Raw genomic sequence first — 26,810 nt, 5'->3', positions numbered from 1 at the left:
GTTGTTCCGTTTTTTGCTTCCGTTGTGGTTCCGTTTCCGTTCCGTTGTTCCGTTCCGTTTTTCCGTATGGCATATACAGTATACAGTAATTACATAGAAAAAATTGGGCTGGGCATAACATTTTCAATAGATGGTTCCGCAAAAAACGGAACGGATACGGAAGACATACGGATGCATTTCCGTATGTGTTCCGTTTTTTTTGCGGACCCATTGACTTAAATGGAGCCACGGACCGTGATTTGCGGCCAAATATAGGACATGTTCTATCTTTTCAACGGAACAGAAAAACGGAAATACGGAAACGGAATGCATACGGAACACATTCCGTTTTTTTGCGGAACCATTGAAATGAATGGTTCCGTATACGGACCGTATACGGAACGCAAAAAACGGACCGCAAAACGGAAAAAAAAAACGGTAGTGTGAAAGAGGCCTAAAGCTAAGTGCAAATATATTAGATTTTGTGAGACTGAACGTCATCCCTCTGATGTCCAGATGTAAAAGTAAAATTGGTGTCTGGCAGAAGCTACCTGACAAGCGGACAGAATTGCATTAATAAAAATGATTTTGCTCCCCCGGATTCTGTATATTTTGGCGTCATGTCCAGTCTGGATAGAGGATTATTTCTTCAACCATTTGGAACGGCTGCTGAATGACTTAATCTGGGGAAGAAAAAGTAAAACTTAAGCAAAAATATCTGTGGTTAGCGGAAGAGGACGGAGGGTTATCGGTTCCTTTTTTCAGGGATATTACTTGGCTGCTTAAGTTCAGTGGATAAAGTCAGGGGGGAAACAACATAAAATAACTTTTGGAACGGGGCTTTAATGGTCCCAAATATGGTATATTTTGTTTATTGGAGACAGGATTTATTAACCACTTCAACCCCGCTAGCTAAAACCCCCTTCATGACCAGGCCACTTTTTACACTTCTGCACTGCACTACTTTCACCGTTTATTGCTCGGTCATGCAACTTACCACCCAAATGAATTTTACCTCCTTTTCTTCTCACTAATAGAGCTTTCATTTGGTGGTATTTTTTTGCTGCTGACATTTTAACTTTTTTTGTTATTAATCAAAATGTAAAGATTTTTTTGCAAAAAAATGAAATTTTTCACTTTCAGCTGTAAAATTTTGCAAAAAAAACGACATCCATATATAAATTTTTCGCCAAATTTATTGGTCTACATGTCTTTGATAAAAAAAAAATGTTTGGGAAAAAAAATGGTTTGGGTAAAAGTTATAGCGTTTACACACTTTGGTACAAAAATGTGAATTTCCGCTTTTTGAAACAGCTCTGACTTTCTGAGCACCTGTCATGATTCCTGAGGTTCTACAATGCCCAAACAGTAGAAAAACCCCTCAAATGACCCCATTTCGGAAAGTAGACACCCTAAGGTATTCGCTGATGGGCATAGTGAGTTCATAGAACTTTTCATTTTTTGTCACAAGTTAGCGGAAAATGATGATTTTTTTTTTCATTTTTTTTTTCCTTACAAAGTCTCATATTCCACTAACTTGCGACAAAAAATAAAAAATTCTAGGAACTCGCCAGGCCCCTCATGGAATACCTTGGGGTGTCTTCTTTCCAAAATGGGGTCACTTGTGGCGTAGTTATACTGCCCTGGCAATTTAGGGGCCCATATGTGTGAGAAGTAGTTTGCAATCAAAATCTGTAAAAAATGACCGGTGAAATCCGAAAGGTGCACTTTGGAATGTGGGTCCCTTTGCCCACCTAGGCTGCAAAAAAGTGTCACACATCTGGTATCGCCGTACTCAGGAGAAGTTGGGGAATGTATTTTGGGGTGTCATTTTACATATAATCATGCTGGGTGAGAGAAATATCTTGGCAAAAGACAACTTTTCCAATTTTTTTATACAAAGTTGGCATTTGACCAAGATATTTTTCTCACCCAGCATGGGTATATGTAAAATGACACCCTAAAACACATTCCCCAACTTCTGCTGAGTACGGCGATACCAGATGTGTGACACTTTTTTGCAGCCAAGGTGGGGCAAAGGGGCACATATTCCAAAGAGCACCTTTCGGATTTTGCAGGCCATTTTTTACACATTTGATTGCAAAGTACTTCTCACACATTTGGGCCCCTAAATTGCCAGGGCAGTATAACTACCCCACAAGTGACCCCATTTTGGAAAGAAGACACCCCAAGGTATTCCGTGAGGGGCATGGCGAGTTCCTAGAATTATTATTTTTTTGTCACAAGTTAGCGGAAAATGATGATTTTTTTTTTCCTTACAATGTCTCATATTCCACTAACTTGCGACAAAAAATAAAAAATTCTAGGAACTCGCCATGCCCCTCACGGAATACCTTGGGGTGTCTTCTTTCCAAAATGGGGTTACTTGTGGCGTAGTTATACTGCCCTGGCAATTTAGGGGCCCATATCTGTGAGAAGTAGTTTGCAATCGAAATCTGTAAAAAATTACCGGTGAAATCCGAAAGGTGCACTTTGGAATGTGGGTCCCTTTGCCCACCTAGGCTGCAAAAAAGTGTGACACATCTGGTATCGCCGTACTCAGGAGAAGTTGGGGAATGTGTTTTGGGGTGTCATTTTACATATAACCATGCTGGGTGAGAGAAATATCTTGGCAAAAGACAACTTTTCCATTTTTTTATACAAAGTTGGCATTTGACCAAGATATTTTTCTCACCCAGCATGGGTATATGTAAAATGACACCCCAAAACACATTCCACAACTTCTCCTGAGTACGGCGATACCAGATGTGTGACACTTTCTTGCAGCCAAGGTGGGCAAAGAGGCACATATTCCAAAGTGCACCTTTCGGATTTCGCAGGCCATTTTTTACACATTTTGATTGCAAAGTACTTCTCACACATTTGGGCCCCTAAATTGCCAGGGCAGTATAACTACCCCACAAGTGACCCCATTTTGGAAAGAAGACACCCCAAGGTATTCCGTGAGGGGCATGGCGAGTTCCTAGAATTTTTAATTTTTTGTCACAAGTTAGCGGAAAATGATGATTTTTATTTTTTATTTTTTTTTTCCTTACAAAGTCTCATATTCCACTAACTTGCGACAAAAAAATAATAATTTCTAGGAACTCGCCATGCCCCTCACGGAATACCTTGGGGTGTCTTCTTTCCAAAATGGGGTCACTTGTGGCGTAGTTATACTGCCCTGGCAATTTAGGGGCCCAGATGCGTGAGAAGTAGTTTGCAATCAAAATGTGTAAAAAATGGCCTGCGAAATCCGAAAGGTGCTCTTTGGAATGTGTGCCCCTTTGCCCACCTTGGCTGCAAAAAGGTGTCACACATCTGGTATCGCTGTACTCAGGAGAAGTTGGGGAATGTGTTTTGGGGTGTCATTTTACATATACCCATGCTGGGTGAGATAAATATCTTGGCAAAAGACAACTTTTCCCATTTTTTTATACAAAGTTAGCATTTGACCAAGATATTTATCTCACCCAGCATGGGTATATGTAAAATGACACCCCAAAACACATTCCCCAGCTTCTTCTGAGTACGGCGATACCAGATGTGTGACACTTTTGCGCATCTAGGCTGCAAAAGTGCCCAAATTCCTTTTAGGAGGGCATTTTTAGACATTTGGATCCCAGACTTCTTCTCACGCTTTAGGGCCCCTAAAAAGCCAGGGCAGTATAAATACCCCACATGTGACCCCACTTTGGAAAGAAGACACCCCAAGGTATTCAATGAGGGGCATGGCGAGTTCATAGAAAGTTAGCGGAAATTGATTTTTTTGGGGATTTTTTCTCACAAAGTCTCACTTTCTGCTAACTTAGGACAACATTTTTAATCTTTCATGGACTCAATATGCCCCTCAGTGAATACCTTGGGGTGTCTTCTTTCCAAAATGGGGTTAGTTGTGGGGTGTTTGTACTGCCCTGGCATTTGAGGGTCTCCGCAATCATTACATGTGTAGTGTCCCACTAGGTAGGGGTGGGCACTACACAAGGGTCAATTGGTGTGCGCGTTACTCCTACTCACAAGGAACAGAAGTGTTATGTTTAATTGTGCATTTAATGTATGTTTTAATGTGTTTTTACATTCAATGTACCCCTGTATGATGCAACAGCAGGCCTAGTTGGGTGTAGTTAGACATCCCAGACACTAGAGGGAGATAGGGAGCCCCTAGTATAAATGTCCAGGCCCACATAGGGAGAAGTAGTGTGCAGAGTCAGGAGTCTGAGAAGACAGAGGCCAGTAAGCCTGCTCCTGACATGCAGCTGGATAGCCCTGGCTGCTAGTGATGTCCAGGAGGCTGTTGAGAAGCTCCAGCCTGCCTGAGAACAAGAGAGCCTAAGTTAGCTCTGAAGAGATACCCCAGTTGCAGGATCCAACCTCCTGGGAGAAACCTACAGTTATCCACCTGATAGGAGGAGGCGACCCAGGGTAAGCAAAGTGACCCTGATGGGCAGAGGATTTTAGGAATCATAGCAAGGAGTATAATACCTGAGGAAGGAAGTAACCAAGGATTTAAGCCACCCATTTAGGCATCCGGGCCTTGGGAGATATAAAGCCAGAGCAGGAGTTCTATAAGGGACACTGTACATTGATTCTGAGAAAGGTACAACCTGCTGCCTAGTGCTTGTAAAGTTTACCCTCAGCGTATCTTGCATGACTATTGCCTGCCATATTGTGAATAAGCCCCTTTGTGGAACTGTAATATAAAGACTGTACTACACCTGCTGTACAAAGTTGGATTGTCCAGTAAAGTTTACGTTTGGTTCACTGCATGCTTGTGTACCTTCATCATTCCAACCACCAACCGGCGTGCCACCGTCCAAAGGCACTGGCGTCACGAATACCACAGGGACCTTGCCCCAGGCACACAAAATACCTGTAACATCCAGGGCACCTCAACTACCATCAGGCCTGGTCCCTATCTACAGAGCGTGCCCCAGAGGAACTGTGTCTACCTCTCCTTCACTGCCACGCGCCTGCCCAGGGTTCTTCAAATATAGTGAGTACCCTCGATCGCCCATAACTGTGACCTCACTTCGTCATACCCTGCAGGTCTGGCGTGTTGCACATGTATGGCCAGCATTAGGAGTTTCTGCTATTCTCCTTATATTGAGCATACAGGTAATGGGATTTTTTTTTTCCGTTCAGCCTCTGGGCTGAAAGAAAAAAATGAACGGAACATATTTCTTCATTCGCATCGAACAATGTGGATGAAAAAATCTCTGCCAAAAAAAAAAAAAGGAGGGGAAAGGCGTCTGCCAGGACATAGGAGCTCCGCCCAACATTCATACCCACTTAGCTCGTATGCCCTGGCAAACCAGATTTCTCCATTCACATCAATCGATGTGGATGAATAAATCATTGCCGGGATTTTTTATTTTTTTTTACATACAAAGTGTTTGCCAAAGCATAGGAACGCCGCCTCCTCCTCAGCTCGTATGCCTTGGCAAACGTATCTGTTACTGCAGAGGAGAAATCTCGTCTTGCAGCGCCGCATACACCGACTTGCGTGTAATCTGACAGCAGCGCAATGCTTCTGTCAGAATGCACATCAGTGCTGCAGCTAGTCGATCGGTTGGTCCACCTGGAAGGTAAAAAAACAAAAAAAAATAAAAGAAAAAACCAGGCCGCAACGCAATAATTTTATTAACTTTGGAACAGAACATATAAACTTTAACTTTTTGAACTAAACATTAACCTTTTTGCTTACTGGTGTTTTTTTTTTTTTTTTTTTACCTTTATAGAACAAACCTCTCCTTCCCCATGGGTCAATGTGCAAAGCGCAAATCGCCCAAAGATGTGGCGAAGTCCGTTATGCACTTTGTCCCAGGTGAAAGGAGAGGTTTGCAGCAGCTGTATGTGAATGGGCCCTAATAGCCCTGTGTGCCTGTCCTGGTGAGATGATCCCTATGCTAGGTGTACGTGTGTTGTACTTCCGGAAACACTCTCCAAAGCATAGGGCAGGGTGGTCAGGACAGTCAGGACAGAAATAGCGGGTGTCACGCCTTTTTCCACTCCTGCTACAGATACGACATTTTTTTCGGGGTGGCGGTTGGTTTGAGGTACCAGGAACGACACTGGGGAAATGTCGCTCGTGTAGACGGCTAACTACACTGGTGGATGGGGCCACGGAACCTCCTGGGTACAGGAGGTTCGCGATGATCTCTTCCTGAAATTTGAGGAAGGATCCAGTTCTCCCAGCCTTACTGTAGATAACAAAACTATTATACAGAGCCAATTGAATTAAATATACAGACACCTTCTTATACCAGCGTCTGGTTCTGCGGGACACTAAATATGGAGCCAACATCTGGTCATTGAAGTCCACCCCTCCCATGAGCAAATTATAGTCGTGGACTGAGAGGGGCTTTTCAATGACACGGGTTGCTCGCTCAATTTGGATTGTCGTGTCTGCGTGAATGGAGGAGAGCATGTAAACGTCACGCTTGTCTCTCCATTTCACCGCGAGCAGTTCTTCGTTACACAGTGCGGCCCTCTGCCCCCTTGCAAGATGGGTGGCAACGAGCCGTTGGAGGAAGCCCGCGCGACTAGTTCGCGCGGTGCCACAGGTGCCAATCTGTTCTAGAAACAAATGCCTAAAGAGGGCCACACTTGTGTAAAAATTGTCCACATAGTACGTCACGCTCTCCGCCCTCCCCGCGGCCCGGCTACCCTGAATCTCCTGGCGTCTTCGTGGTGATCTTCGGCTGTGTCCTCTCTATGGCCGTGGGGCATGTGTTGCTGCCCCGACTGCTGAACGTGCGTGGAGTTTGTCCTCAGCTTCTGCCGATCCTCTCTCCTCCTCTCCGTGCCGTTGTGGTTAGTCCTGTGTTGCCCTGATCGCTGAATGTGCGTGGAGCTTGTCTTCAGTCTCTGCAGATCCTCCCTCTTCCTCCCTGTGTTGCTGTGATTAGCCCTGCTGTGTTTCCCTCGGCTGACGGACTGCAGGACGGGTTGTTGGAATTCATTGGGGACCTCTGCTGATCGTCCGACATATACTTGACCTCTCCCTCGTGTCTCCAGTCTCTACCGATCCGTTTCCCCTCCTCCTTGACTACCGTTGTGACTAACCTCCTTGTGATTGTGACTAATCCTGTGTGGAGATTGACGGGCTGCTTGAGGATTCTTCAGGGGGCTTTGTATGATCTCCTTGTTATATCCGAACCCCTCCTCGTGCCTCTAGATTTTGTTGACCATCCCCCCCCCTCCTCCTTTGCACTGCTGGGATCAACCTTACAAATCTTACTTTGACAGGCTGTTGGAGATTGTGATTTCCTCTTTTTTGCTGCCGGTCCGTTTCATGACTTTCCAATCCTGGGATGATCGGGGAAGGTTGAAAACCGGTGAGATTGTTCCTTTTTTTTGTTCTCCCTCTTTTGTCTCCCATATGTCCTCTCCCTCGGATGATACTTATCAACTTAAACTACTTTACCATCTTAAAACATATTTAAGGCTTATTGTTACCCATTCCCACTTCTGAGGAAAAAACCGAGGTGGCTACAAATATAAAAGGAATAAACTATAAAGTATAAGGTGGAAAGTGGAAAAAAAGAGAAAAAAGGGGAGAAAGAGCATAAAGAAGAGAAAAAAAAAAAAAAAAAAAAAAAAAGGGGAAAGGAACATAAAATAAAAAAAATAAAAAATAAAAAGGAAGGGGGGAAAGAGGGATAAGGAGCAAAGGAGGGAAAGGAAAAGAAAAGGAGAACAAAGAAGGAAGAAGAAAGGAGAGGAAAAGGAAAGGAAAAAAAAAGAAAAAAAAAGAAAAAGAAGAGATACAAATATAAAAGGAGAGAAAGAGGCGGAAAAAAAAAAAAAAAAAAAAAAAGGGGAGGAAAAGGAGGAGAAGAAAAAGAAGGGAAAGGAAAAGTAAAAAGAGAATAAAATTAGAAAAAAAAAAAAAAAGGGATATACGGGAACAGGGTATGGCTCCAAAAGCTAGTAGGCGCTCGGTTGACCTCTCCAGTCAGAAACTGGGGTCCAAAACTTTTGAAACAACAAAAATAGACCAGTTTCTGAGGTCTCCGAGGGTTAATACGAGGGGCGGACAAAAGGAACATGCCACTAAAAAAAATGACGATTCAGAGGTGTCTGAGACAGAACCACAAAAAGCCTCCAGATACCCCGAAGAGGAAGATGGTATAATGGGGGAAGTTATCCCTAATGACAACTCCTCTCCGCTAGAAGAAATACTGCTAGCGGTCAAACAAAATGGGGATTTAATACAGGTTGTTACAACCAAACTTGGGTTTATCCAAGCTGATGTGGGACTAATAAAAGATGATTTGTGTTAGGTGCTTACGGTAGTACAGAGAAGAGCCCTGGAATGCAGGGAAAGAAATGCAGTCGGTTGTGGTGTGCCGAAACCGAGGATGAGGTAGGCCTAAGAAAGAAGAGGGCCCACCCAAGGAAAAGACATAAAAGAAATGAGTTGTAAATGAGTGGAGTGGTGGGAGGGACAAAGCTCAGACCTCAGACGGTGCAGGAGCCAGGTAAGGGGGGTGCCCTAAATAGGCTGGAGGCGGACCTCAGCCCCTCCCACAAATCCAGGCAAATGCCTTAATACTTGTGTTAGGTGCTTACGGTAGTACAGAGAAGAGCCCTGGAATGCAGGGAAAGAAATGCAGTCGGTTGTGGTGTGCCGAAACCGAGGATGAGGTAGGCCTAAGAAAAAGACCTTTGATAGTCATAAAATGCTGATCCTCCGTATTTGTTGCCCAAGTCCACCAGTTTGTGCAAGTAGAGGTCGAGTTCCTCCCTTCTGTCGGGGTGGACCGCACAGATGACCTCTCTGTAGATTCCGAAGGCCAAAACGAATTCGGGAATGGTCAATTTCCTATTGAGCCGGGCATCCCTGGACTTGACTACAACTGACACCTCGTCATAGGCGTACGTCGTGTTTTCGACCACGTCCTGGGAGGCAATCAGAAGGGAGGCCAGGTTTACATCCTTACCTTCCAGGATATCCCGTTTCAAGTGCTCAGGAATCATATGCGCTGGGTTGACTTCTCGGTCCTCCATGCTAGTGGATGGAGTGATCACCGGTAAACCGGCCGGTGCTGGTGATGCTGCAGGTGGTGGACCCGCCAAGGAGAGGGTCGTGGTGACCGCTTCTAGCCTTTCCAGCCTGGCATTGACTGTTGACATGGATGTCATCAGAGAGGCCAGCATGGCGTGGATGTCCCCGGTGCCGGACTGGCTGGGTCCTTCCCCCGCATCCCCAGGATTGGATGATGCGCGCAGCAGCCAGAACAGCTCCGCCTTTCTCGCCGTGGCAGGGAAGGGAACGTGACGTTTCCTTAACTCCGCCGTGATGCGTGGAACCGTCCAGGACCGGATGGACGCAGGACTGGCTAGATCATCTCCCGGAGTAGCAGTGACAGATCTAGCCGGGGTGCCAGGTAGGGAGAAGTTTTCTAACCCATCCAGTGACATACTACAATAAAAAAGTTGATTAATTTGAGGCCACGCAGGAACGTGCTGGCTAGCTAGGCCGAACGGCGAAAAAATTACATTTGCATGGTGACAGATGAGGCCCTGCTAGTTGCCAAGCGGCTTTGAGAGGCTCTACCTATGATTTGGCGCGAGGGGATAATGAGGCCACTCGTGGTAGCGGCAGGATCGTTGGCCTCTCGGTGACTGTAAGACAGGACTAGGGGAAGGGAGTGACAGGTGAGGCCCTCTCTATGCAACATGCGAGGCCGTGGAGGAGCAGTGCGCACAGGCTGGGGTCCTAAGGCCTGCGAAGTGGCGGCAAAATATGACCGTGTCAATTCTTGCCCAGTTGGAGCGGACTCCGTACTGGGAGAAAGCCCCCGCCACTTTCGCCAAAAAAGACCTGTGATAGTCATAAAATGCTGATCCTCCGTATTTGTTGCCCATGTCCACCAGTTTGTGCAAGTAGAGGTCGAGTTCCTCCCTTCTGTCGGGGTGGACCGCACAGATGACCTCTCTGTAGATTCCGAAGGCCAAAACGAATTCGGGAATGGTCAATTTCCTATTGAGCCGGGCATCCCTGGACTTGACTACAACTGACACCTCGTCATAGGCGTACGTCGTATTTTCGACCACGTCCTGGGAGGCAATCAGAAGGGAGGCCAGGTTTACATCCTTACCTTCCAGGATATCCCGTTTCAAGTGCTCAGGAATCATATGCGCCGGGTTGACTTCCCGGTCCTCCATGCTAGTGGATGGAGTGATCACCGGTAAACCGGCCGGTGCTGGTGATGCTGCAGGTGGTGGACCCGCCAAGGAGAGGGTCGTGGTGACCGCTTCTAGCCTTTCCAGCCTGGCATTGACTGTTGACATGGATGTCATCAGAGAGGCCAGCATGGCGTGGATGTCCCCGGTGCCGGACTGGCTGGGTCCTTCCCCCGCATCCCCAGGATTGGATGATGCGCGCAGCAGCCGGAACAGCTCCGCCTTTCTCGCCGTGGCAGGGAAGGGAACGTGACGTTTCCTTAACTCCGCCGTGATGCGTGGAACCGTCCAGGACCGGATGGACGCAGGACTGGCTAGATCGTCTCCCGGAGTAGCAGTGACAGATCTAGCCGGGTGCCAGGTAGGGAGAAGTTTTCTAACCCATCCAGTGACATACTACAATAAAAAAGTTGATTAATTTGAGGCCACGCAGGAACGTGCTGGCTAGCTAGGCCGAACGGCGAAAAAATTACATTTGCATGGTGACAGATGAGGCCCTGCTAGTTGCCAAGCGGCTTTAAGAGGCTCTACCTATGATTTGGCGCGAGGGGATAATGAGGCCACTCGTGGTAGCGGCAGGATCGTTGGCCTCTCGGTGACTGTAAGACAGGACTAGGGGAAGGGAGTGACAGGTGAGGCCCTCTCTATGCAACATGCGAGGCGGCTTACTAACGAGATGGCGCGTTGGGCAGGTGCCTCCGTACGTTTGAGGCGGGGTGTCGGCCTCGCGGGACCACTAACTGCTGGCGAAGCCAAAGAAGGGGGGGTACCTAGTGGGATGATGGTGCCCCTAAAGCCAGCACGCTGACCCTAACGGGACCGTCCGAAATGTGAGGAAGATTTTGGTAACTGAGCAGGTGAACGTACCTGGTACCAAGAAAAATACTCCGGCTACACGGTAGTGTAAACAGTATGGGTTAACCACCTAAAACACAAAGGGGGGGGGGGGTAGATATGACAAAGTGTGAGAAAAAGTGTAAAGCATGTAGTACATGTGCATGACCAGGAGGATCATGGCGGTTGTCCGTGAAATGACAGCTTGCGCCTGGTATGAAAGGGGGGGCCGGTGCGTGCCGTGTGGCCATGCCCAGGTGAAAGTGCGTGTCTGCAATTGGATGGCGCATTGGGACCGTGCCCCAGCCATTCCACCTGTCCCTTTGTGTGTGAAGCAGCGATGTGAGATTTTTTTTATTTTTTTTTTCCCGTGTCCCCTGATTGATCTGATTATCAAAAGGGGAATAAAACATGCATCACACTGCTGGTTCAACTGATGAGATTCACATTTGGTACTGAAATCCATTGCAATCCGTGGGACATGATGAATCCCTGGTGAACACAGATAAGGAGGATGATTGTGAATATGCAAATTACTGGCTTCATGATGATGGTAGTGCCCATGATGGAGAACAGGGGGGGCTGCTGGGGAGTATGATGATGGGGCGTGCTGGGAGGCTCTCCCGTCGTCCGCCGGCGTGCCCCCCGCACCAGATGCGGCTCGCACGGCCGCCGGGACACCGCGCATGCGCAGACCAGGCACCAGGACGCGGGCGGGCGCCACCGGCCGCGCGGCAGGAGGAGTGGTGATCCAGCAGGAGGTAGCGGGGAGGGGACGACAGGGCCGCGGTGAGCCCTGTGAAGGTGAAATGAGCCGCCCGTAAATGACCGGGGGGGGGGGATGAGCGTGTGTGGGTGTGGTGTGCGCAGGAGGCGGCGGGGAGCGCAAGCCTGTTGATGACATGAACGGGGGAGGAAGGGGGGGGCCTGACTGATGGTGGCCGCAGGGAGCGACATCGGTGACTACCCCCTGGCGGCGAACCCATGCGCCCGGAGTCCGCCCACGGCCAGTGACTTGTATTGAAACCGTGACATTGGTGCGTCATGATGAAAAGAGCTGAACCAGTACTGGGGCAACCGTGAGGCCCTGCTGACCCGTACGAATAACTCACAGTTTGACGGGCAAACGCGACCCTACAGTGAAACCGAGTGAAGCTGGGAAAGAACAGCAATGCTCCAAAACCAGACCCAGACGGCGACGCAAAAGCTCTCAGAAAATCAGCGGCTCGTAGGTAAATTCCTCAGAACTCCAACAAGCGACTTCCTCTCACAAAGCTCAGACCTCAGACGGTGCAGGAGCCAGGTAAGGGGGGTGCCCTAAATAGGCTGGAGGCGGACCTCAGCCCCTCCCACAAATCCAGGCAAATGCCTTAATACTTGTCAAAAATGCGAGACAGAGTTAACAACCTCGAGAGCTCCGTTGCCCTGATACAGAATGAATCTAAAAAAATAAACACTGAAGTCTCCACACTTAAACTAGAGTGTAACCTTCTGAAGAAAAAGGTGGTGGACCTTGAGGATAGGTCACGAAGATATAACGTGAGAATAATAGGGATCCCAGAGGGTGCGGAAGAGAAGAACTCAACTCAATTCATACAGAAGTTAATTTTTGAGAATTTTGGGAAAGATTCGTTTTCCCCATTTTTTATGATTGAAAGAGCTCATCGGGTCCCAGGGGGTAAACCAATTCCAGGGAGACAACCTCGGACAGTTCTTGTTAAGTTACTGGCCACAGGGGATAAAGATACCCTTTTGAGAAGGGCGAGGGAATGTTCACCGGTTGTATATAATGGTAACAGATTGGCCTTCTTTCCAGATTTCTCAAAAGACATACAAGAAAAGAGACGCACATTTATGACTGTTAAAAAGAGGCTAAGAGAAAGGGATATTAAATATTCTCTTTTGTTCCCAGCAAAATTGCGGATTATTTTCAATGACAAAATTTTTTTTTTTGACACCTCGGAAGAAGCCGTGGATTGGCTTGAACAAAATAATCTATGATTTAATTGGCTTAGGATGTGATGGGAACAATAATTGTTATAAGGGGCCTATACCCCTAAATTTATTTCTCTCCGCTTCCTAATAGGGGTGGCCGAGTGGGGGGAGTGCGGGAGGGATGGTCATAGGAAAGAAATCTACTACAATATGTGGTGGATTACCTGTACGGGGGGTTGGGGGGTGGGGGTTGGGGTTGGGCTGTGGTGCGTCAAATTATATATTTTTTTTCTTTTTCCTTCTTTCCCATTTAACCGCTGTTGATAATGTCGACTAGAATTATTGCTTGGAATATACGCGGTTTGGGGGATAGAGGAAAAAGACAAGCGGTTTTTGACTTGACTCAGGTCCACTTACCAGCAATAGTATGCTTGTTAGAGACCCATCTCACTGAAGAGACCTCTAGGGTGGTCGACAGGGGATGGGCTGCGCACACGTATCATTCTACTTTCTCCAGTTACTCGAGAGGTGTTACTGTCTTGATACATAGACTTATTGATTTCGTTTGTGAGGCATCCTTTGTCGACCATCAGGGGAGATTTATCTTTTTATATTGTAGGTTAAGGGGGAAGATATGTATTCTGGCCTTTGTCTATATTCCACCGCCATTTTCCTTTTCGGTTCTTAACTCTTTGGTATTATTTATGGATAAATGGCCAGAGTGTCCAACACTGATTATTGGTGACTTCAACTGTGTCATTGATCCTCTACGTGATAGGGTCTCTACGAGTGTCAGGAGTGATAGTCCGGTGCAGGGGTCTCCCCTGGCACGGTTTTGCCTGGAGGCTGGTTTTGAAGATGTTTGGGAATATCTAGGACAGGGGAAAAGGGCTTTTTCATGTTTTAGTAAAGCAGGTAAATCGATGTCTAGAATAGATCTTGCACTGATAAGTAGTAAACATGTGAAACTGGTAAAGCGAATGAAATATGAAACGAGGTCAATATCGGATCACTCTCCGTTACTACTTGAACTCTGCTTATCTCAGGAAAGATACACACAAAAACCTCCTTTTAGACTAAATCCTTATTGGTTATCAGTTATAAAGACACATGAAATAATCCAAAACGAAATTGGCCGATTTTGGGATAATAACTATGGCTCAGCAAAAATTCAAGTGGTATGGGATACTTTCAAGGCGTATATGAGGGGATTGATGGTTAGTAACATCGCGAACCTCAGAAAGGAGTACGGGAAAAAACAGAAAGATTTAGAAGAACGTGCATCACTGGCGACAGAATCCTTCTATATGAATAAGACGGAGGAGAATAGGGAAAACATGCAAAGAGCCACACAAATATATTCTAATATTTTATTGGACAAGGCCCAACAGAGCCTTTTTTTTAAAGGGCAAAAATACTTTACGGAGTCAGGGCGACCTGGTAAATTTTTGTCCAGAGTAATCTCAAGCCAACAATCCAAAAAATATATAGATAAGGTTCGACTGATTGATGGTAGGATGGTCACTAGACAGGGTCCGGTAGAGAAGGCCTTCGTGGACTATTTCCTTGATTTGTACAAAGCTGAATCCAAGATCACAGATGATAAGATGGATTCCTATCTTGATGGGATCGTTTTTCCAACTATTACTGAGGCGCAAAAGAAAGCACTTGAACTAGAGGTCTCAATTCAGGAACTTGAGGGAGCTATTAAATTATGCTCAGCCAATTCCACTCCTGGTTCAGATGGACTCCCATATGAATTTTATAGTAAATATGGGGACTGTATTCTCCCTAGACTGTTGGAAGTCTTTTCTGAATCAATGGAGGATGGGAAGTTGCCAGATTCAATGATGGAAGCCGTAATAACATTAATTCCAAAAAAAGGCAAAGACCCTTTAGATTTAGAATCTTATAGACCAATCTCACTGCTTAATGCAGATGTAAAGCTTCTTGCGAGGGTTCTGGCTACAAGGCTTTCTAGGGTCATTTCCTCTATTGTCCATCCGGATCAGAGTGGCTTTATTCAAAACAAGGGCACACATTATAATTTACATCGGCTCTTTTCTAATATTCAGGCCCCTGGGGGGACCGCTCGCTCCATCCTGTCATTGGATGCCTCTAAGGCCTTCGACAGGGTGGAGTGGCGCTTCCTCTGGAAGGTTCTGGCAAGGATGGGCTTTGGGGAAAAGTTTATAGGTACTCTCAAGTTATTGTATAGATCTCCTAGGGCAAAATTGAGTCTTAATGGAATCCTGAGTAGAAGTATTGATTTAAATAGAGGCACGCGGCAGGGCTGTCCATTATCCCCCTTGTTATTCGATATTTATATTGAACCCCTTGCGATGGCCATTAGGCAGGACGATCAGGTTAAAGGATTTGGTACGTTAGGATCACAAGACCGTATCTCCTTATATGCGGATGATGTTCTTTTCTTTATAGACCATACGGAAATTACTCTTCCTAGGATTATTCAAATGGTTAAAGCATTTGGTGAGGTGTCCGGTCTTCTTATAAACTGGGCCAAGACCAGTTTGATGCCAATAGATCCCCTGCCACAGAAAGAGGTTCTTGTGACACAGTTGGACATTGTTGACACTTTTCAATACTTGGGTTTGACTATATCACCCCGGGTTGAAAATTTTGTACAACTTAATTTGATCCCCATAATGGTAAGGATTAGAGCTAAAATAGGGATCTGGCTGAGACTTCCCCTATCCAGAGCTGACCGAGTTTCACTGGTTAAAATGGTGATATTACCACAATTTCTTTATGTGCTCAGGAATACACCTATTTGGATACAAGATAAGTATTTTAAACTCATGGAAAGAATAATTAATGATTTAATATGGGGAAGAAAGCGAGTTCGAATAAAGTTGGAATATTTGTATAAATCACTGGAGTGCGGGGGCTTAAATCTCCCTTATTTTAAAGGGTATTTTATCGCAGCCCAGTTATTGATGTGTTATGAATCAGAGAACAGCGCACTGCTGGGGAAGTTGGTAACCAGTCACGCTCACAATAATATATTTACCCTGTTGGAATCCGGGCTATTGAAGAGCTATGAGCGAGGCTATAGAGAGACTATAAAACTACTCTTGAAAGTGTGGGCTATAACTAGGACATGGTTGAAGGTTAAGTGTTCACTTACATTTACGCCTCTTTGGCATAATGTGTATTTACAAAGGCTAGATGATATTGCAGCCGACACATTTTGGCAGAAGAATAAAATTTTGTATATTTCACAGGTAGTTAAGGATAGAGATATTAAACCATTTATAGAGATGACACACAATATAGAAAACCTTTCATGGTTTAGGTATTTTCAATTGCGCTCAGTACTATCCAGTCTGGACGATAAACTGGTGTTGGATATAGATAATTCATCTTTTTTGAATGATTGGGTAGGGGGTACATTGTCTAGAATAAAGATTTCAAATATATATAAGTTACTACTTAAGGCACGGTTTAGTGATACACAGTCACCAGGACAAAGAGCGTGGGAGGTGGATTGTCCGAATTTACAATTAGAATGGTGGGAGAATATTTTTGGGAACTTAGGATCACTATCCCAGAACTTCAACCATGTTTTAGTACAATTTTATATTTGCCATAGATTATATATCACTCCTTTATGGATGAATAAATGTGGATTAAGAGACACGTCTAACTGCCCTAAATGCGACACTGCAGGAGCGGATTATCTGCACATGATATGGACTTGTCCAGAACTCATAAACTATTGGAATACTATAAATAATTGTATTATGTATAAACTAAAAATACGAATCCCTTTTGAACTACAAGTATTCGTGCTTAATGATCTTTCCAAAATAGATAATCATAAATATCAAAAGTTCCTCCTGAGTAGGATACTGATGTTGGCCAGAGTGTTGGTCAGTCGGACCTGGTTCGCTCGATATACTCCAGATATAAATACATGGATAAATCTAATTGATAAGGTAAAAAATTACGAGAAAATCATGTATAAACAGAGGGAAGCTGAGGAGAAGTGGACTAAGATATGGGGTGGTTGGAGGACTTGATTAGTTGTGATAAACTTTTCCTTCTTTTTTTTTTTTTTTTTTTTTTTCTTTGACGCACCACAGGCAGGGGGAGAGGGGAGGGGTTAGGGAATTGGGGTTGGGGGGGAATTGCATCCTTTTTTCTATTTTGTAATGTTTTGATATATTAATTAATAAAGATATTTAAATAAAAAAAATAATAATAATTGTCCACATAAAGATGGTACCCCTTGCCGAATAAGTGACACCAAGTCCCAGACTGTCTTCCCACTGCTCCCCAGGTAGTCAGGGCAACCGACCGGCTCCAGGGTCTGATCTTTTCCCTCATAGATCCGAAATTTGTGGGTATAGCCTGTGGCCCTTTCACAGAGCTTATACAATTTGACCCCATACCGGGCGCGCTTGCTTGGGATGTATTGTTTGAAGCCAAGGCGCCCGGTAAAATGTATCAGGGACTTGTCTACGCAGATGTTTTGCTCAGGGGTATAAAAATCTGCAAATTTCAGGTTGAAATGGTCTATGAGGGGCCGAATTTTGTGGAGCCAGTCAAAAGCTGGGTGGCCTCTGGGACGGGAGGTGCTGTTATCACTAAAGTGCAGGAAACGCAGGATGGTCTCAAATCGTGTCCTGGACATAGCAGCAGAGAACATGGGCATGTGATGAATTGGGTTCGTGGACCAATATGACCGCAATTCATGCTTTTTAGTTAGACCCATGTTGAGGAGGAGGCCCAGAAAAGTTTTAATTTCGGAAACTTGGACTGGTTTCCACCGGAAAGACTGGGCATAAGAGCTTCCCAGGTTGGCGGATATAAATTGTGTGGCATACCGATTTGTTTCGGCCACGACTAAGTCCAAGAGCTCCGCAGTCAAGAACAGCTAAAAAAATCCCAGGGCCGAACCGATCTGAGCTGTCTCAACCCGAACTCCAGACTGGGCAGTGAAAGGGAAAACTACAGGTGCGGCTGAAGTTGGGGACTGCCAATCAGGGTTTGCCAGCACCTCAGGGATTCTAGGGGCTCTGCTCTTTGCGACGGGGTCACTACTACTCGTGCCACCGTACCAGCTTCAACTGCCCTTCTGGTGCTCGCCACTTCACCAGGTTGTACGGCAGTGCTGGTACTAGGTCCAGGAAGGGCTGGGCTGCTGGTGTATGCTTCACCACGTAATCCGACAGCACCAGCCCCACTCTGTTGCTCTTGAAGTGGATCCTGCGCAACCTGCGGTCTAGCGACACGGGGCCGGGTACGCCTGGTGCTATCAGGGACCTCAGCCTCCTCGTCCGAACTTTGGGTCAGAGAGCCACTGCTTTCTACAGGTTCGTATTCTGACCCGCTAGATTCGTCAGATGAGGGTTCCCATTCCTCATCCGACTGGATCAGAAGCCTGTAGGCCTCTTCAGAAGAATACCCCCTGTTTGACATTTGGGCAACTAAATTTAGGGGTATTCCCTGAGACTACCCAAGAAAAAAAAGCAAGCCTGTCTTACAAAGGGGAGGCTAGCAAAGTACCGGAGGCCGCTGCGGTTGATAAAAAATATCAAAACTGATTTTTTTTATCGCCGCAGTGCGTGTAAAGTGAATGTGCAGTGATAAAAAAATAATAATTTTTTTGTCACTGCGGTGGGGCGGGCGTGGGTGAACGCACGTGTGGGCGACCGATCAGGCCTGATCGGGCAAACACTGCGTTTTGGGTGGAGGGCGAACTAAAGTGACACTAATACTATTATAGATCTGACCGTGATCAGTTATGATCACTTCCAGATACTATAAAAGTATAAATGCTGATTAGCGATACGCTAATCAGCGAATAAGGGACTGCAGTGCGGTGGGCTGGGCGCTAACTGATCGCTAAACTACCTAACCAAGGGGCCTAAACTATCCTAAAACCTAACGGTCAATACCAGTGAAAAAAAAAAAGTGACAGTTTGCACTGATCACTTTTTTCCTTTTCACTAGTGATTGACAGGGGCAAGAAGGGGTGATCAAAGGGTTAATTGGGTGCTGGGAGGTGATCTGGGGGCTAAGTGTGGTGTTGGTGGGTACTCACAGTGATGTGTGCTCCTCTGCTCCTCTGCTGGAACCAACCGACCAAAAGAAGGAGCAGAGGAGCACAGCAGCCATATAACCACATCATATTTACTAATATGATGTGGTATCTGGCTGCTGATTCATTTTTTTGAAAATCACCAACCTGCCAGCCACGATCATTGGCTGGCAGGTTGATGACGAACTTGTCCTTTGAATTTTGCCGGCCCGCGATGTGCATGCGCGGGCCGGCTTTCCCAGGAATCTCGCGTCTCGCGAGAGGACGCACCGGCGCGTCCACCCAGAACAGCACGACCGCCGCGAAGACGCAATCCTGCGTACGGCGGTCGTGAGCAGGTTAAAGACAGTTTATTGGAGACAGGATTTATCAAAAATAAAGGTAAAAAAGCCCAATTTGTCGAATGGTGGATTTGTCTTGGGGAAAGATAAAAAAAATGAGGGAATTTTCTAACAGCAACATTGTAGAATTCCAATCAATCACGGATTTTAAATATTGGGTAAATCACAGCATCATTTATGCTTCACAATAAGTTAAAAATGGGATAATAAGAACACTAAAAGAATTATGCCCTGGAATTAGCATAGACTTAATGAGTCAATATCGGTATTATCAATTAAAACACGCTTTTGAAGCTACACAAAATAGGGATTATTTTATCACAATGAACCACGAATTTATTGATTTCTGTAATAAACACACGACAACAAAGGTGAACATTTCTCAGGTGTACAGGATAATAAGGAAGGGATTGGGGAGAACACTAAAGTTTAAGGGTCCATTCACACGTCCTGTTTTTTTTCATCCTGAAAAACGGTCCGTTTTTTGCGGATCCGTTGTTCCTGAAAATGTTTCCGTATGTCATCCGTATGTCATCCGTTTTTTGCGGATCCGCAAAAAACGGGAACATGTATACATTTCAATAATCAAATAAAGTTGTTTGGATTTATTTGAAAAAAAATTGAAAAAAATAAAAATAAAAATCTGTTATGTGTTTCCAGGAACGGAATCCGCAAAAAACGGATGACATACGGAATGACATCCGAATGTCATCCGTTTTTTGCGGATCCATTGACTTTGTATTGTACCAGGATCCGATTTTTCAGGACAAGAATAGGACATGTTTTATATTTAAACGGACATGCGGAACGGAACAACGGAAACGGACAGCACACATTGTGCTGTCCGATTTTTTCCAGGACCCATTGAAAATGAATGGGTCCAGATCTGGTCCTGATCTGTTCCTGAAAAAACGGAACAGATCAGGAAAGAAAAAACGGACGTGTGAATGGACCCTAATAGTGAAGAAAAATGGGCAAAGGATATAGGATTAAACACAACTGAATGGGGCAATATATACAGAAATATAAAAAAGACAATGATATCCATTAATTTTAGGATTATTTATTTTAACATGATACACAGAATATATTTGACTCCAATATTATTAAGTAAGAGCTACAAAGAACGCAAACCAAAATGCTGGAGGTGTAGTCAAGAGCCTGCTGATTATATCCATATGATATGGTCCTGTCCAAGTATGCAATCGTACTGGCGAGGGGCCAATAGCTCCCTAAGTGCAGAGTCCCTATTCTCCCACCCATATAAGGCGGAAGTGGCTGTCCTAGGGTGTTCTACATCATCAATTAGGGAAAAAGGAAAAAAAAGGATCAGGACAAGAGGTCTAATGGTGGCAAAAGTCATTATCGCAAGAGAATGGGGAGCAAAAACAGCACCTAGCATTAGGGAATGGAAAAATCTTCTGACAAGGACCGAGAGATATGAGGAATACCCTGTAGGTGCTGCATGATTGCCTTTACCGTTGGGTGAGAGGCCGGGTGAGTGGGGGGGGGGGGGGGGATTGGAGTGTCCAATGGTGACGATCACCGAGATAACCACCTTGGGGGGGGGGATAGGGGTGATAAGTCTGGACAGTGGGAGAACAAGTCTAATGTAATATGGAAGGGAATGGGAAGATTTGCGAATGCCTTAATATTAATACAGACTATGTACTTGATTCTTATTCCATTATCTGTATAATGTGAAATATAATGTATTATGTCTGCCATGTCGGCAGAACTTGTACTGATGCACTTAGACTCGGCACTGTCAAATTTCCTTTTTGTAATTTTATGTTATAAAACTGAATAAATAAATTTAAATAAAAAAAAAAGTTTATACTACAAACTAAACAAAAATTACAGAGAAAAGATAAAACACAAAGATAAAAACATCCTGCATGATATGATAAATAAATATGTGGATGTCCATGGCTACATTTATGAAAACACAGAAAACAGATAATAATGCACTGACACAACAGATACAAGCATTATACAGATGTAGTACAGTTAACACACATGCTTTATGAGATGTGTTATTTAAACTAAATGAATTAAGCAAACACCTTCAATTGATTTTCTATGGCTTTTGTTTCTAGATAACGCGATGAGTTAAGAAATTTGAGTTGAGTTTGTGTGTTAACCCTGTGTGTAAGCCCTCACTCTGATATGATAAAATCCGAGACTCTCAGCCAATATATTTTGATTAAAACACATCTGTGCCCACCTACCTGTGCTAACGTGGTCTCAGTCAGGTAGGTCCTACTCTAAACCTTCCTATCTCACCATCCCTTCTATCCTCTAACCTTGTTACTTCCGCAGGCCTCCTAAGCACTAAAACCATCCCCTCTAAACACACTTAGCCACCTCATGCCCTATCCTACTCACGCCTACTATCTCTCATTCTACTTTTTCTAACTTCTGGACAGGGGCGTAGCTAGAACTGACTAGGCTCCACAGCAAAATTTTGTATGGCCCCTCCTCCATGACTATCCTGGCATCGTATGCGTGCATATGTAAGGGAGGGTTCACATCACATTTTTGCCTTCCATTTGATGTATACGTTGGAAAAAAGGGATACAAAAAAAGCGCAGCACACTTTGCTTTTGTATCCTGCAAAGTCTGTTAAAAAAAACTTATACGTTAACATATAATTTTTTATATTTTTTTTTATAATGGGACTCTTTGGTGACGGATGCCACTGTATGGTGTCAGTCTGAGGCATTTGTTAACATATACATTTTATGTATGTACATTAGACGAATGGCAAAACGTGATGTGAAACCGGCCTTAGTGTGCCATGATAGTGCCAAGTGTTAGAGGCAGAGAAGGGAGGCTGCAATGTACTGCATGCTATAGTGCAGAAGGCTGGCACAGCGCACAGCCTGGTCCTGGTGATCAGTGGTGTGGACTGTATTCTACAAGACTCACTCCACAGTATCATGTACTGGAATCTACAGTAAATACTGTAAAGATATTAGCCCTACCCCCGAATAATAATAGATTTAGTGACTATATAATCACCAGCATATAGAGACTAAATAATACCACCATATTGGATAATAGATCATACCATGACTGGATAACAAAACACTGTAACATTATAGCTCCATATCATGACTGGATAACACCACCATACAGCGACTGAATAACCGCCATACAGTGACTTGATAACCACCATACAATGATTGAATAATACCACTGTACATTGACTGGATAACAGTGCCATACAGTGACTGGATAACACCGCTATACAATGACTGGATAACGCCGCCATACAGTGACTGAATAATGCCGCCATACAGTGACTGGATAGCACTGCCATACAGTGACTGGATAACGCCGCCATACAGTGACTGGATAACAGGATATAAGGAGACACAGTACAGTATGTGACCAGGGGCACAGTATAGAGTATAAGAGGGCACAGTACATGGTATGATTAGGGTCACTGTACAGGCTATGGTAAGGGTGCACATTGCAGGGTATGAGGGCATAGTACCAGTTAGTAGGCACAGTATAGGTATAAGAGGGCATAGTAGAGGTTAGGGGGCATAGTACAGGGATATACCCTTATGCTTCTGTAATCTGCCTCCTACAGGGTATTATAATGGGGCATAGAGCATAGTATAGGGCACAGTACAGGACAGGCGGCACAGTACAGTATAAGGGTCACAGCATAGGAGGCACAGTACAGGGCAGGGGGCACAGTACAGGGTAGGGGGCACAATACAGCATAGGAGGTACAGTATATGATGGGGGGCACAATATAGCATAGGGGATACAGTACAGGGCAGGGGAGACACGGTGCAGCATAGGGAGACACAGTACAAGGCAAGGGGCACTGTAGAGCATAGCGGGCACAGTACGGGGCAGGGGGCACACACAGTACAGCATAGGGGGCACAGTATAGGGCAGGGGGTATAATACAGCATAGGGGGTACAGTACAGGGCAGGAAGCATAATACAGCATAGGGGGTACGGTACAGGGCATGGGGGCACACACATTGCAGCATAGGGGGCACAGTGCAGCATAGGGGGCAGAATACAGCATAGGGGACATAGTACAGGGCAGGAGGCAGAATACAGCATAGGGGGCATAGTACAGGGCAGGGGGCACAGACTCACCATTGTTGGTCAGGCTGGCAGTGAGTCTGAAGGTCAGCAGCATTGGCTGGCAGGCAGGCTGCAGCAATGCTCAGAGGGCTGAGCAGCAGGTCAGCTGGCACTACAAGTGAGGCAGGTGGGCAGGTAAGAGAGACAGCCTGCCAGGTGGGCAGGCGCGCGGACGGTCACATCCAGGGTCCATATGGTGCTTCTAGGAGTCTGGGAGCGGGCCATGTTTGTGACTTAAGTATTGCTTGAAATGATTGGTGGAGTAGCAGCTTCCGCTCACTGCTGCTCCACCAATTGGATAACACCAGTTTTACCAGTCCCCACTCGCCAGCCAGAGTCAGCCAGCCCTCACCTTAGCCACTTGAAAGTCTGCGCGCCGAGCCGCCCACACTCCACCAGCGCATTCGCCACATGAATAAAATAAAAAAATCCTCAGCTGGGGGCCCGGGCCCCCAGTGGCGTAGGGCCCCATAGCCAGTGCTATGGCTGCTATGGCGATCTCTACTCCAGTGCTGCTGGAGACATATGCCCTAATCCTGGGCCCCCTCAACTTATCCCTACTATTCTTTCTCCTTTCTATCGCCGAGCCTCTACCACAAGCTGTTCTCACTCCTCAAACCTCATACCTGATGAAGCCGCTGAGGTGAAACGCGCGTCGAGGTCTCGCGCTCAGGGTCTGACATCCACTCTACTACCATGCCTTCAGGTACGTCCTGCTACTAGCACAGCCCCACATTCCCTATAGGGTACCCCTGCATATATCCACAGTGGGTCCCTCAGATCTAGGCGCATGTTATGAGAGTTAGGGCTCTTTCACACCTGCGTTATTGTCTTCCGGCATAGAGTTCCGTCGTCGGGGCTCTATGCCGGAAGAATCCTGATCAGGATTATCCCCATGCATTCTGAATGGAGTGAAATCCATTCAGGATGCATCAGGATGTCTTCAGTTCCGGAACGGAACGTTTTTTGGCCGCAGAAAATACCGCAGCATGCTGCGCTTTTTGCTCCGGCCAAAAAAGCTGAAGACTTGCCGCAAGGCCGGATCCGGAATGAATGCCCATTAAAAGGCATTGATCCGGATCCGGCCTTAAGCTAAACGTCGTTTCGGCGCATTGCCGGATAAAACGTCTAGCTTTTTCTGAATGGTTACCATGGCTGCCGGGACGCTAAAGTCCTGGCAGCCATGGTAAAGTGTAGCGGGGGAGCAGCATACTTACCATCCGTGCGGCTCCCGGGGCGCTCCAGAGTGACGTTAGGGCGCCCCAGGCGCATGGATGACGTGATCGCATGGCACGTCATCCATGCGCTTGGGGCGCTCTGACGTCATTCTGGAGCGCCCCGGGAGCCGCACGGATGGTAAGTATACCGCTCCCCGCTCCTACTATGGCAACCTGGACTTTAATAGCGTCCTGGGTGCCATAGTAACACTGAAAGCATGTTGAAGATGGATCCGTCTTCAAATGCTTTCAGTACACTTGCGTTTTTCCGGATCCGGCGTGTAATTCCGGCAAGTGGAGTACACGCCGGATCCGGACAACGCAAGTGTGAAAGAGGCCTAAGACATCGATTCCTACCTTGGACTCATTATCATATTGGTCAGTCTCGGGGCTCATGTATTTTGGCATGTGGGTGATGGCTCATGGGTTACCAGGTATGGTCTTTTGTACCTTGTGTACATAGCCCCATCAGGGCGACCCTCCTGTGTCATACCGTCCTGGCTATCCTTGAGCTTCACGCCTTGATTTATTGGTTGTGCTTCACACTGCACAGATATACTGGTAGTTCTTTGGTGTCATTGGCCCTGTGCTTCTCCGTACACTGTATACCATCCTGTTGTCTCCCCATATTTTGTATTTTATAATAAATGATATTTTGATACATTATTTCCACTTGTTTGTTTTGCTCATACCCATTCACCCCTGCTCCCCCAGTTTCTCTGTCCAGAGCATTATGGAACTTACATTCCATTTGCACCATCTCTCTTATCATGCCATCTCTCTGTTGGTGTCCCACAAGGCTCTATCCTGTGTCCCCTACTTTTCTCCATTCATAGCTTCCTATACCACATCTATGCTGAAGACAGTCAAATCTACCTCGCCCAGATCTCACTTCCCTTCAATTTAGAATTTCAACATGTCTATTAGCTATATCTTCATTCTTCTCCTGCTGCTTCTTAAAACTCAACATGGAGAAAACAGAATCATTATCTTTACCTCATATTCACTTAGTCCCCCTACCAGACCTATTCATCACAGTAACTGCACCATGCTTTCTCCAGTCTCACAGGTCCACTGCCTGAGAAAAAAACATCTGCTTCTACACTGTCCTTCAAACCACATATCCAAACCATTACATCCACCTGTCGCTTTCAACTCAAGAATATCACTTGTATTTAATCCTCACCCCTGAGTGAACGAAAATGGTAGTGCACACCCTTGTCATCTCGTGCCTGTACTACTGCGACATCCCCCTTTGCAGCCTCCCATCTAGCACTCTTACACCCCTCCAATCTATCCTCAACTCCACTGCCTGGTTAATCCACTTCTCATCTCAATTGTCCTCTGCCAATCCCTTCACTTGCCCAGAGAACTCAATTCAATATACTATCAACTACGTATAGGGCTGTCCACTATTTGTCTCCTCTTTACATCTGTGACCTTATTTCCAGATACATCCCCAAACATAATCTTCGATTGTCACAGGACCTCTTTCTTTGTTCTCTCTTGTTTGTTCCTCGCACAATTGCATCCAAGATTTTTTACAGTGCATACTCTGGGAATCACTACCCCAGCACATCAGACTCTCCCCCAATATCTATATTTTCAAAAGCAACCTCAAACCTCACCAATTTAGGAAATCCTACCATCAGCAATAAGCATGCTGCCACCACACAGCAAGATGAGCAAGCCGCCTTTACCATCACCTACTATGTCTTTCTCCTTTCTCTTGTAGATTGTACGCTCTCATGTGCAGGGTCCTCTTCCCCTCTGTATCTATCTGTTACTATGTTCATGCACATTGTACTTGTTTTTTTTTAATATTATGTACAGTACAGACCAAAAGTTTAGACACACATTCTCATTCAAAGAGTTTTCTTTATTTTCATGACTATGAAAATTGTAGATTCACACTGAAGGCATCAAAACTATGAATTAACACATGTGGAATTATATACATAACAAAAAAGTGTGAAACAACTGAAAATATGTCATATTCTAGGTTCTTCAAAGTAGCCACCTTTTGCTTTGATTACTGCTTTGCACACTCTTGGCATTCTCTTGACGAGCTTCAAGAGATAGTCACCTGAAATGGTTTTCACTTCACAGGTGTGCCCTGTCAGGTTTAAT

The sequence above is a fragment of the Bufo gargarizans genome, chromosome 1 (genome assembly GCF_014858855.1).
Source record: "Bufo gargarizans isolate SCDJY-AF-19 chromosome 1, ASM1485885v1, whole genome shotgun sequence".
Lineage (NCBI taxonomy): Eukaryota > Metazoa > Chordata > Amphibia > Anura > Bufonidae > Bufo > Bufo gargarizans.
Note: the sequence above shows the minus strand (reverse complement) of the source record.